The sequence below is a fragment of the Bos indicus x Bos taurus genome, chromosome 5 (genome assembly GCF_003369695.1).
Source record: "Bos indicus x Bos taurus breed Angus x Brahman F1 hybrid chromosome 5, Bos_hybrid_MaternalHap_v2.0, whole genome shotgun sequence".
Lineage (NCBI taxonomy): Eukaryota > Metazoa > Chordata > Mammalia > Artiodactyla > Bovidae > Bos > Bos indicus x Bos taurus.
This window is the reverse complement of record NC_040080.1, coordinates 20,501,750-20,512,532: the sequence shown is the minus strand read 5'-3', so window position 1 is coordinate 20,512,532 and position 10,783 is coordinate 20,501,750. Positions and strand designations below refer to the sequence as shown.

Below are 10,783 nucleotides of genomic sequence, written 5' to 3'. Positions count from 1 at the left end.
ACATTTTATTTGAATACAATATATCACTTATTTACATAACAATGTTTTCACATTCTTTGTTCATTTATTATTTTTGAAAAATAACGGCAGAGAAAAGATCATTATAGTTAATATAATTTTAAAGTTTATCTTTGGAAATAAAGAAGAGCTTCATTACACATGGAAGAATAACAAAGTTAATCTATTGGAGCTGAATTACATTGCCTTTTATTTTCTTAAGTGTAAAAAGTACTTTACATATTAAATTTAGAGTAAACATCCTGTCTGATGTTGCGTATGAACAGATCTGTTTCCTTGATCCTGTTTCATTCTGACCCTCTGCTAAGCATCTGATCCATGCAATCTGCATTCAACTATGGAACCAAAGACAGCAGCACTGTCCAGCCCCTGTCCTTGTCATCAACGTTTGCCAGAGGAATTGAATGAACTAAATACAGGTAATGCTGCTATTGCTAAGTAATTCCTCTATTTACTGAGAAAATAATATTATAAATAACTAAGTCCATAGCTAGCTACTTTTAGAAGAAGGGTTTAAAACCTTTTGTTCTTGCAAATGAATTTTAGATTTTCCAATGGAAGGGAATTTAAAATACAGTCACTGTCTGAGAAGTAAATATTTATAATGGATTAAGATTTAATATTATTTGGAAAAATATTATTGACTTGGTGGCTGTGAATTCTGCTTTTCTTGCACTGAAAGAGTACATATTGCTAGGAAAATTTATCTACCTAGCAAGAATTAGATGATTTTGTTTCTCACACTCTTTTCATTAACATTAAATTCAACTGTAAGAAGGAGCATTTGTAGACATTTAAATTATAGGTACTTAAACTAATTCTTAAATTTCTATTCTTTCTGCAACTGGTATTACTTCAGATGCTATTGTCCATTATATTCTTATAATTACTATTCTAACTACTACTATGACTATTTTTATAATAATAAAACTTATTGAATGTTTATTGCTTCAAGCACCATGCTATTGACTTTATATACATTAGCTTAATCTCCACAATATATATATGGATAAATATTACTGTTATTCTTATTTTATATAAGAAACTAAGGATAAAAAAAAGCTTGCCACAATTCACAAAGCAACTGCCTAACTGAGCCAATTTTTAAAACTTTGTTATAAGTCTAAAATAGGGACAATTTATGTTTCTAACATGCTTTTAATTCTGTGTCATTATAAATATATGTATATATACATGTGTATATATAAAATTATAATTGTTTATTGCATGCATTTTTCTAACATACTTTCTAGAGTTTTGTGATGAAAGTGTAACATACTCCGAACTCAAACTTCGTGATTCTTCAAATATTCAGAAGAGAAAACTAACTAGGATTTGGAAAGCAAAAGGTAAAAAATGTAAAACTCTAGACTCCTTTTTTTGCCTTCATATTTTAATGAGAAGTCATGAAAATAAAAGGACTAATCTTTCAAATGGAAATCATCCCTCATACACTTTTAAGCAGGTCATAAGGACCCAAAGTCTAGTGTTTAGAGCAAATGGAAATGAACAATGAACAACTGATCATTTTGCTCTGAATAATCAACCATGGCTTAAAATGATGTACCATGCCATAGAATGAAGAATGTTTCTAGATATTTTGGGGGTTGATATTTTAGCTTTGCAAAAGGTAAGTGCTCCTTTTATGCTACAATATTTCTAAAAATGAAATGGACTGTGGGAGGTATATCATAGTAGCCAGATTTTATCAAAACTATCACAGAGTATCTGTCAAGGTCAACAGCTAATGCAGAAGTTTTATTCTTAGTTCTGCTACAAAGATGGGGGAAAAAATTGTTTAATTAAAGGAAGGTGATAAATTAAATCCCTTGTAGGATTTCTGAATTTCTCTTTTTGATCGTAAAATGTCTTTACTAGAGCAACTTGTTACTTCAACATTCCTACATAAAAATATTCATATTTCCTTAGCTATATCCAAATCTTCAAAATAGTTTTTAAAGTTTTCCTTGCAGAGTGGGAATACCAATGATGCAGCACTCCTCTGGATTTAGATTTCATTCAAATTCTAATAGGGTGAATATTCCTAGCCAAAATTCCTTCTAATCCCAACTCCTAATCTTGTTTCCATTGATCATCATGGTGAACTACTTCTTTTTCTCTTTGGGCAGAGTCTCCATGGTGCATTGCTACAGTGATATTTGCCTTGCTTTATTTAATTGCTCTTGCACTAGCTGCATTTATGATAGCTAAGGGTAAGTATTTTTCAGGTTTTCATTAACTTGTTAAAAGTTACTAGAATAGAATTTTGAAGCATTTGAAATTAATTCTAAGGCTTTACTAAAGTTATTTTCCTCATTTGTTATTTTAGTTGCATAAAAGTAATTTTACCAATTCAGTTTTTGAATTATCAACAATAGCTTTGTCCCAGGTGAGCTTATCAAAGATGTTGGTGGATAGCTGTGTATTTTGAAAAAAAATGAAAAATAATAGCAATGTTCTTTATGTTATTGTATTTTTACTGACATTAGACTTAGCAACTGTGAGATGTAAGAAAACTTGGAGATATTTATAGAATTTATTATTTGGGCAGTTAAAAACTAACTGTAAGGACATCAAGTCAGGAATTTGAAAGAAATAATCTAATAGAAGAAATAAAATGATAATGGGCAGAGATTCATCAAAAAATGAAAAAAAAATATTATCAGGATTTTGGACCAAGTCTATATATTGCTTGAACTCAGTGTCTTAATATTAGAAAATATATTAGCTTTTAAAATTATAAACTCATAAATGGTACTATCTGCAAACCAGAAACATGAAAATTCTTTCAAAAATAGAAAGTAAGGTAATTTATGCTTACAAAGCAGAGAAAACAACAGCACAAAACATATGAAGGATAAATTTATTCAAAAGTTATAAGTAGATCTAAATCAGTAGAATATAGTATAATATATAATTTTCAGAAATAGAACTGCCATACAACCCAGCAATCCCACTGCTGGGCATACACACCGAGGAAACCAGAATTGAAAGAGACACGTGTACCTCAATGTTCATCACAGCACTGTTTATAATAGCCAGGACATGGAAGCAACCTAGATGTCCATCAGCAGATGAATGGATAAGAAAGCTGTGGTACATATACACAATGGAGTATTACTCAGCCATTAAAAAGAATACATTTGAATCAGTTCTAATGAGGTGGGTGAAACTGGAGCCTATTATACAGAGTGAAGTAAGCCAGAAAGAAAAACACCAATACAGTATACTAACACATATATATGGAATTTAGAAAGATGGCAACAATAACCCTGTATACGAGACAGCAAAAGAGACACTGATGTATAGAACAGTCTTTTGGACTCTGTGGGAGAGGGAGAGGGTGGAATGATTTGGGAGAATGGCATTGAAACATGTATAATATCATATAAGAAACGAATTGCCAGTCCAGGTTCGATGCATGCTACTGGATGCTTGGGGCTGGTGCACTGGGATGACCCAGAGGGATGGTATGGGGAGGGAGGTGGGAGGGGGGTTCAGGATGGGGAACACGTGTACACCCGTGGCGGATGCATGTTGATATGTGGCGAAACTAATACAATATTGTAAAGTAAAAAAATAATAATAATAAAAAAATTTAAAAAAAGAAATAAACATAAAAACTTTGTGTACAATTCCAAACAAAGACATATATGATAATAAGTGACAATGTAGAGAAATTGAATAAATATAGCTATATTCTATAAATAAATAAATATCTATTTGGATGTACAAAAATGGTAATTTTTAAGAATGAACTTGAAAAGATCTTAATAACAAAACATGCTGCTGCTGCTGATAAGTCGCTTCAGTCGTATCTGACTCTGTGCGACCCCATAGATGGCAGCCCACCAGGCTCCCCCGTCCCTGGGATTCTCCAGGCAAGAACACTGGAGTGGGTTGCCATTGCCTTCTCCAATGCATGAAAATGAAAAGTGAAAGTGAAGTCACTCAGTCATGTCCGACTCTTAGTGATCCCATGGACTGCAGCCCACCAGGCTCCTCTGTCCCTGGGATTCTCCAGGCAAGAGTACTGGAGTGGGGTGCCATTGCCTTCTCCGAACAAAACATGACTCCTAGACAAACTGTTTAGTAGCTAGCAAAAGATCAAAGAGTCCCATTCAAATTCATAAGGCAAGCGTGTGCTGTGCTATGCTTAGTCGCCCAGTCATGTCTGACTCTTTGGGACCCCATGGACTTCAAGCACACCAGGCTTCCCTGTCCTTCACTATCTTCCAGAGTCTGCTCAAATTCATGTCCATCGAGTTGGTGATGCCATCAAACCATCTTGTCCTCTGTCATCCCCTTCTCCTCCTGCCTTCAATCTTTCCCAGCATCAATGTCTTTTCCACTGAGTCAGTTCTTCGCATCAGGCAGCCAAAGTATTGGAGTTTCAGCTTCAGCATCTGTCCTTGCATTGAATATTCGGGGTTGATTTCCTTTAGGATGGACTGGTTGGATCTCCTTCCAGTCCAAGGGACTCTCGAGTGTCTTCTCCAGCACCACAGTTCGAAAGCATCAATTCTTTGGCACTTAGCCTTCTTTATGGCCCCACTCTCACATCCATACACGACTACTGGAAAAACCATAGCTTTGACTAGACAGACCTTTGTAGGCAAAGCAATGCCTCTGCTTTTTAATATGCTTCCAAGGAGCAAGCGTCTTTTAATTTTATGGCTGTAGTCATCTTCCACAGTGATCTTGGAGCCCAAGAAAGTAAAATCTGTCACTGTTTCCATCGTTTCCCCGTCTATATGCCATGAAGTGATGAGACCAGAAGCCATGATCTTAGTTTTTTTAATGTTGCTTTAAGCCAGATTTTTCACTTTCCTCTTTCACCTTCATCAAGTCTCTTTGCTTTTTGCCATAAGGATGGTGTTATCTGCATATCTGAGGCTGCTATTTCTCTCAGCAATCTTGATTCCAGCTTGTAATCCTTCCAGCCTTGCATTTCACAAGATGTACTCTGCATAGAAGTTAAATAAGCAGGATGACACTATACAACCTTGATATACTCCTTTCCCAATTTTGAACCAGTCTATTGTTCCATGTTCAGTTCTAACTGTTGCTTCTTGACATGCACACAGGTTTATAATTGCTATTATTCTTTTGGATTTGATGGGCAAAGAAATCGATGTGGGAAAACCTTTTTAGATACAAATATTTGAAATTAAATACTGAAATTATCAGAGAAGGAAATGGCAACCCACTCCAGTATACTTGCCTGGAAAATTCCACGGACAGAGGAGACTGGTGGGCTACAGTCCAAGGGGTTGCAGAGTTGGACACGTCTGAACAGATACAAACACACACACTGAAAGTATATGTGGATGATGTGCTTTCTAACGTAGATATACCAAGAAAATCTACTGAAAAAAAATTCATAATAAAGACACTTCAATAACAATGCTTGAAACAAAGTTAACAGAGTTTCATTATATACCATCTAGAGCTAACATCCAATATTCAGGTCCACATATTAAGCCTCTCACTTTGCATTTCTTCTTTGATATCTTGAAAAACACTTAGCCTACAATATTTTTAAATAGACTTGCTGCCCAGCCATGATCTTACTGGCATCAGTGGGAAAGAAGTACTTTAATACTGTTGTCTCTCTTGGCACCTGTCTAGTGAGACAAGCCTAGGAATCATCTGCGTTGTTTAACTGCCACTGATTATTCCAATTTAGTGAATAAATACACTTCTCTACAGTTGCATTATTACCCATCTAATCTAAGCAATTCTTTCTCTCTCTTTCTCTCTCTTCCTTAGTCTAGGCTATAAACCTCCTAAAGGTCTAACTGCAATTCACCCTTGACCTCCTCCATTAAATTTCCAGAGTAACCTCTTCAAAATATAATTTTTTTCTTTTTTTTAATTTTATTTTATTTTTTAACTTTACAATATTGTATTGGTTTTGCCATATATCAAAATAAATCTGCCACAGGTATACACGTGTTCCCCATCCTGAACCCTCCTCCTTCTTCCCTCCCCATACCATCCCTCTGGGTTGTCCCAGTGCACCAGCCCCAAGCATCCAGTAGCATGCATCGAACCTGGACTGGCGATTCATTTCATATATGACATTATACATGTTTCAATGCCATTCTCCAAAATCACCCCACCCTCTCCCTCTCCCACAGAGTCCATAAGACTGTTCTATACATCAGTGTCTCTTTTGCTGTCTCGTATACAGGGTTATTGTTACCATCATTCTAAATTCCATATATATGCGTTAGTATACTGTATTGGTGTTTTTCTTTCTGGCTTACTTCACTCTGTATAATAGGCTCCAGTTTCACCCACCTCATTAGAACTGATTCAAATGTATTCTTTTTAATGGCTGAGTAATACTCCATTGTGTATATGTACCACAGCTTTCTTATCCATTCATCTGCTGATGGACATCTAGGTTGCTTCCATGTCCTGGCTATTATAAACAGTGCTGCGATGAACATTGAGGTACACGTGTCTCTTTCAATTCTGGTTTCCTCGGTGTGTATGCCCAACAGTGGGATTGCTGGGACATAAGGCAGTTTGATTTCCAGGTTTTTAAGGAATCTCCACACTGTTCTCCATAATGGCTGTACTAGTTTGCATTCCCACCAACAGTGTAAGAGGGTTCCCCAATCAAAAAATGGGCCAAAGAACTAAATAGACATTTCTCCAAAGAAGACATACAGATGGCTAACAAACACATGAAATGATGCTCAACATCACTCATTATCAGAGAAATGCAAATCAAAATATAAATTTTATAAACCCACCAGACTTAGCCTATTAATACTCTAAATTCAATATAAATTTTAAAATCTTTAACATGGTGTATGAAGTCCTTCCTTACTTGGTCCATGGTTTCTATCCCAGCTAGTATTACACACTTTCTCACTCTATGGGTTCCAGTCACAGGTATATTTTAGTTCCCTGAATGACTCATAGTTAGTATTACCATGTAGCATTAAAAAAACAAGGATCATTTTAATAATGAAAATAGATGATGCTAATAATTACACTAGGACAACAAGCATAAATCAGGACTTCTCTGGGTAGACTGATATTAACCATAACTATCTGTAATCCTTCTTGCTACAAAGCATATGCATAGATTGCTTTGTTTTTTTGCCTGAAACAGCCTTTCTTCTACATTTCTTCTAAATAGCTAATCCTTAGTAGAGTAATCAATTAACACTATCCATTTATAATTAAGCCAGATTTCTCTGTTACAATATCTTAATAGTGATTCATTTGTAGTACCTTTCACAATTTCACCTGTGTAATTATTTGTGTGATTATTTACTTAAGATCTGTCTCTCCCACTAGCTCGTTAGCTTCTTTAGAAAGAACCCACGTATATATTTGCTCTACATTTTAACCTTTGCTTTTGAAAACTATGTTGTCACATTAGAGGTACTTGGTGAATTTTTTATTAAATAAATTAATACACCTAATAAATGCATATGGCTTATGTAAAAGAGATTGTAATCCTTTTAATATTAAAAGACATAAAGAAATACATCTAATGAACTCAGTATATATTAAGTGTACCTTGGTGGGAAGACTAATACTGTGTAGATAATTAAACAATTCTAGATTTATTTAAGATTTTTTTTTTTTCCTTCCAATTTTATTTTATTTTTAAACTTTACATAATTGTATTAGTTTTGCCAAATATCAAAATGAATCCGCCACAGGTATACATGCGCTCCCCATCCCGAACCCTCCTCCCTCCTCCCTCCCCATACCATCCCTCTGGGCCGTCCCAGTGCACCAGCCCCAAGCATCCAGCATCATGCATCGAACCTGGACTGGCAACTCGTTTCCTACATGATATTTATATGATCCCAATACATGTGTATCTTCATTACAAGTATGTTAATTATAAATTATGTTGTTGTTGTTCAGTCACTATGTCATGTCCAACTCTTTGTGACCTGCAGCACACAAGGCTTCTTTGTCCTTCACTGTCTCCCGAAATTTGCTCAAATTCATGTCCATTGAGTTGGTGATGCTATCTAACATCTCATCCTCTGCAGCCCTCTTCTCCTTTGCCTTCAATCTTTCCCAGCATCAGGGTATTTTCCAATGAGTCAGCTCTTCACATCAGATGGCCAAAGTATTGGAGCTTCAGCTTTAGCATCCAGTCCTTCCAATGAATATTCAGGGTTGATTTCCTTTAGGATTGACTCGTTTAAGTCCCATGGAAGTAAAAAAAAGGATTAGCAAAATACATACTGAAATATATTAACAAGAGCGATAGCAATCTAGTCTTTTCAGGTACCAAAACAGTCTATAAAGCTAAAGATAATTTAACATTATAGTATTGGTATTAAATAAATATATTCAAAATAGTAAAAATGAAACAGCTTAATCATAAAATCATATGAATATGTATACCTATGGTATAGATATATTTAGCATTTTAGTTTGCTTGTTTTTTAATTGACATCCTGGCTTAAGTGATACTCAATCCTTACTATACATTTGCCTTTTCTGTTGGGATTTTCTCTTCTCTGTAGACTTTTTTTTTTTTTTCTTTTCCATTTAGAGAAAACCCTTTAACATTCTTTTAGGGTAAGTTTAGTGCTGCTGAATTCTTTTAGTTTTTGTTTGTCTAAGATGTCTTTATCTCTCCTGCTTCACTCAATGATAATCTTGCTGAATATAGTATCCTAGGTTGCAGGGTTTTCCCATTCAGACCTTTGACTATATCACCCCATTCCCTTCCAGCCTCTAACTATGCAGAGAAATCAGCTCATAGCCTCATGGGTGTCCCCTTGTGACTGACTTTTTGTTTCTTTCTGCCTTTAGAATCCTCTATCTTTAAATTTCACCATTTTAATTGTGACATGTCTTAGTATAGGTCTGTTTGGTTTCATCTTATTTGAAACCCTGTGTGCTTTGTGTACCTGGATATCTGTTTCCTTCTTTAAGTTTAGGAAATGTTCAGCCATATTTTCTCCAAATACATTCAAAAAAAATTTTATTGGAGCATAATTTTACATTGTAATGTCAGTTTCTGCTCTACAGTAAAGTAAATCAGTTATATGTACACATATATCTACTCATTTTTAGATTTCTTTCCCATTTAGGTCACCACAGAACATTGTGTTAAATAGTAGGGTCTCATTAGTTATCTATGTTATAGATGGCATGCAGTGAGTGAGGAATCTAGGAGCACAGTGAGGCAGCAGCTGCTACATCAGACCTCTTTCTGCTTTCTTTGAAGGCACTTGGCAGGCAAGCCAGCATCTGCCTTACGAGTGGAGTTTAAGCTTCTTCAGCCCCTCTCTCCATCCCAAATCTTCTCCAATAAGCCTAGGGGGCTTGCATCCTCCATGTAGGACCCCTGGACTGGGACACCTGGGCTGTGGCACAACCATCTCATGTCCCAGGGCGAGTGTTCACCTGTACAGTCTCCCTTTTGCTCTTAGTCTCCTCCAGGGATACAGGTTCTGCTTTTTTTTCCAGTCTTACCCAATTACATGTGTGTCATTCTTGTAGTCTTGGTTGCATAGGAGTACTTTTGCCAGTTTCCAGTTCATTTTCCATGACAGTTATTCCACAGGTAGTTGCATTTTTGATGTGTGTAGGGGGTGGTGAATTCAATGTCTTCTTACTCTGCCTTTTTGATCCTTTTCTAGTACATCTATTCTTATGAGTCCAGCAATGCATCTGAGACTCAAACTGCGCTACTATGGTCAAGAGAATTTAAAGTCTCCCTCATATGAGCCTGCACTTGGCTGATTGAAACTTTATGTCCAACAAGTTACATGATCTTGTAGTTGGACTAGGATCAGATCTTTAAAAAGTAGGCATGCAGAAAGATTTTCTTTACAATTTATGTGAAGTCTCCAAATTATCTAAGAAGCAACCATAGGCCATTCAGACTAAATAAAATAAATTCAAGCTAGGAGCGTTCCAGTCACTCTATTTTTTTCAAATCAAGTTTAGCCAATGAGAGGGCCAGATTCTCCAAAACAAAACAAAATACATCATGTGAAATGATGAGGGTTAAAGGTTTCATATTTGAAAATAGAAATATGGATGTTAAGAAAAAATGACATAATTTTAGAAATTGTTTATTTTAATGAGCTTGAAATTTAAAATATAAATAATTGATAGCTTGAAGATCTTTGAAAGGGTAGCATTAGTAAAGCTGTGTAATGGGGGTGTCAATTTTAGAGGCATCTTGAGAAAAACAGTGGATAGTGATAGAGAGTTTGTAGAATATTATAAAAGTTCCACATAAAAATAATGAAAATCTGAATGGGGAAAAGGTTATGGTGCTGTGAAAAAGTAAATAGATATGTGAAGCACTGTAGTAATAGAATAAACAGTACTTTGTGACTAACTGAATGTGTGCTATGTCAAAGGCATTTGCTTCAGAGGCAACTTTGGTCATTATGTCCTAATTGGGTTTACTAATTGCTTAGAATAGCATCAGTCAGATGTGGAAATCTGCAATGATTAAAGCATGGGCCATTACCTCATAAACGCCTGTCATAAGAAAAATGTTTTATATTTAATGTCAGTTATTTGCAAGTGATAATTCCAATTTACTCCACAGCTAATCATTTAAAAAATAAATGGATAAGTTATATTTAAACTTTTCTGAATTTCTATTTTATTTGCATTCTTAAACGTTTAAAAGTGATAAATCTTAAAATGTATTTTCATTTGTAAATTTTACAAATTCCAGTTAATTGTCTAGAAGAAATTCTGAATACACATCAAAACAATAAGTCAAATGTGCCTGGACGCTGCA

At 35.2% G+C, this 10,783-nt stretch overlaps 1 long non-coding RNA gene across 1 annotated transcript; it reads left to right on the top strand.

Moving 5' to 3' along the window:
• Positions 1-350: 350 nt before the first annotated feature.
• Positions 351-2,229, top strand: LOC113893630. Its single transcript, XR_003511319.1, has 3 exons — positions 351-437; positions 1,272-1,367; positions 2,148-2,229. It is a non-coding gene; the product is annotated as an uncharacterized LOC113893630 (long non-coding RNA).
• The last annotated feature ends 8,554 nt before the right edge of the window (positions 2,230-10,783 follow it).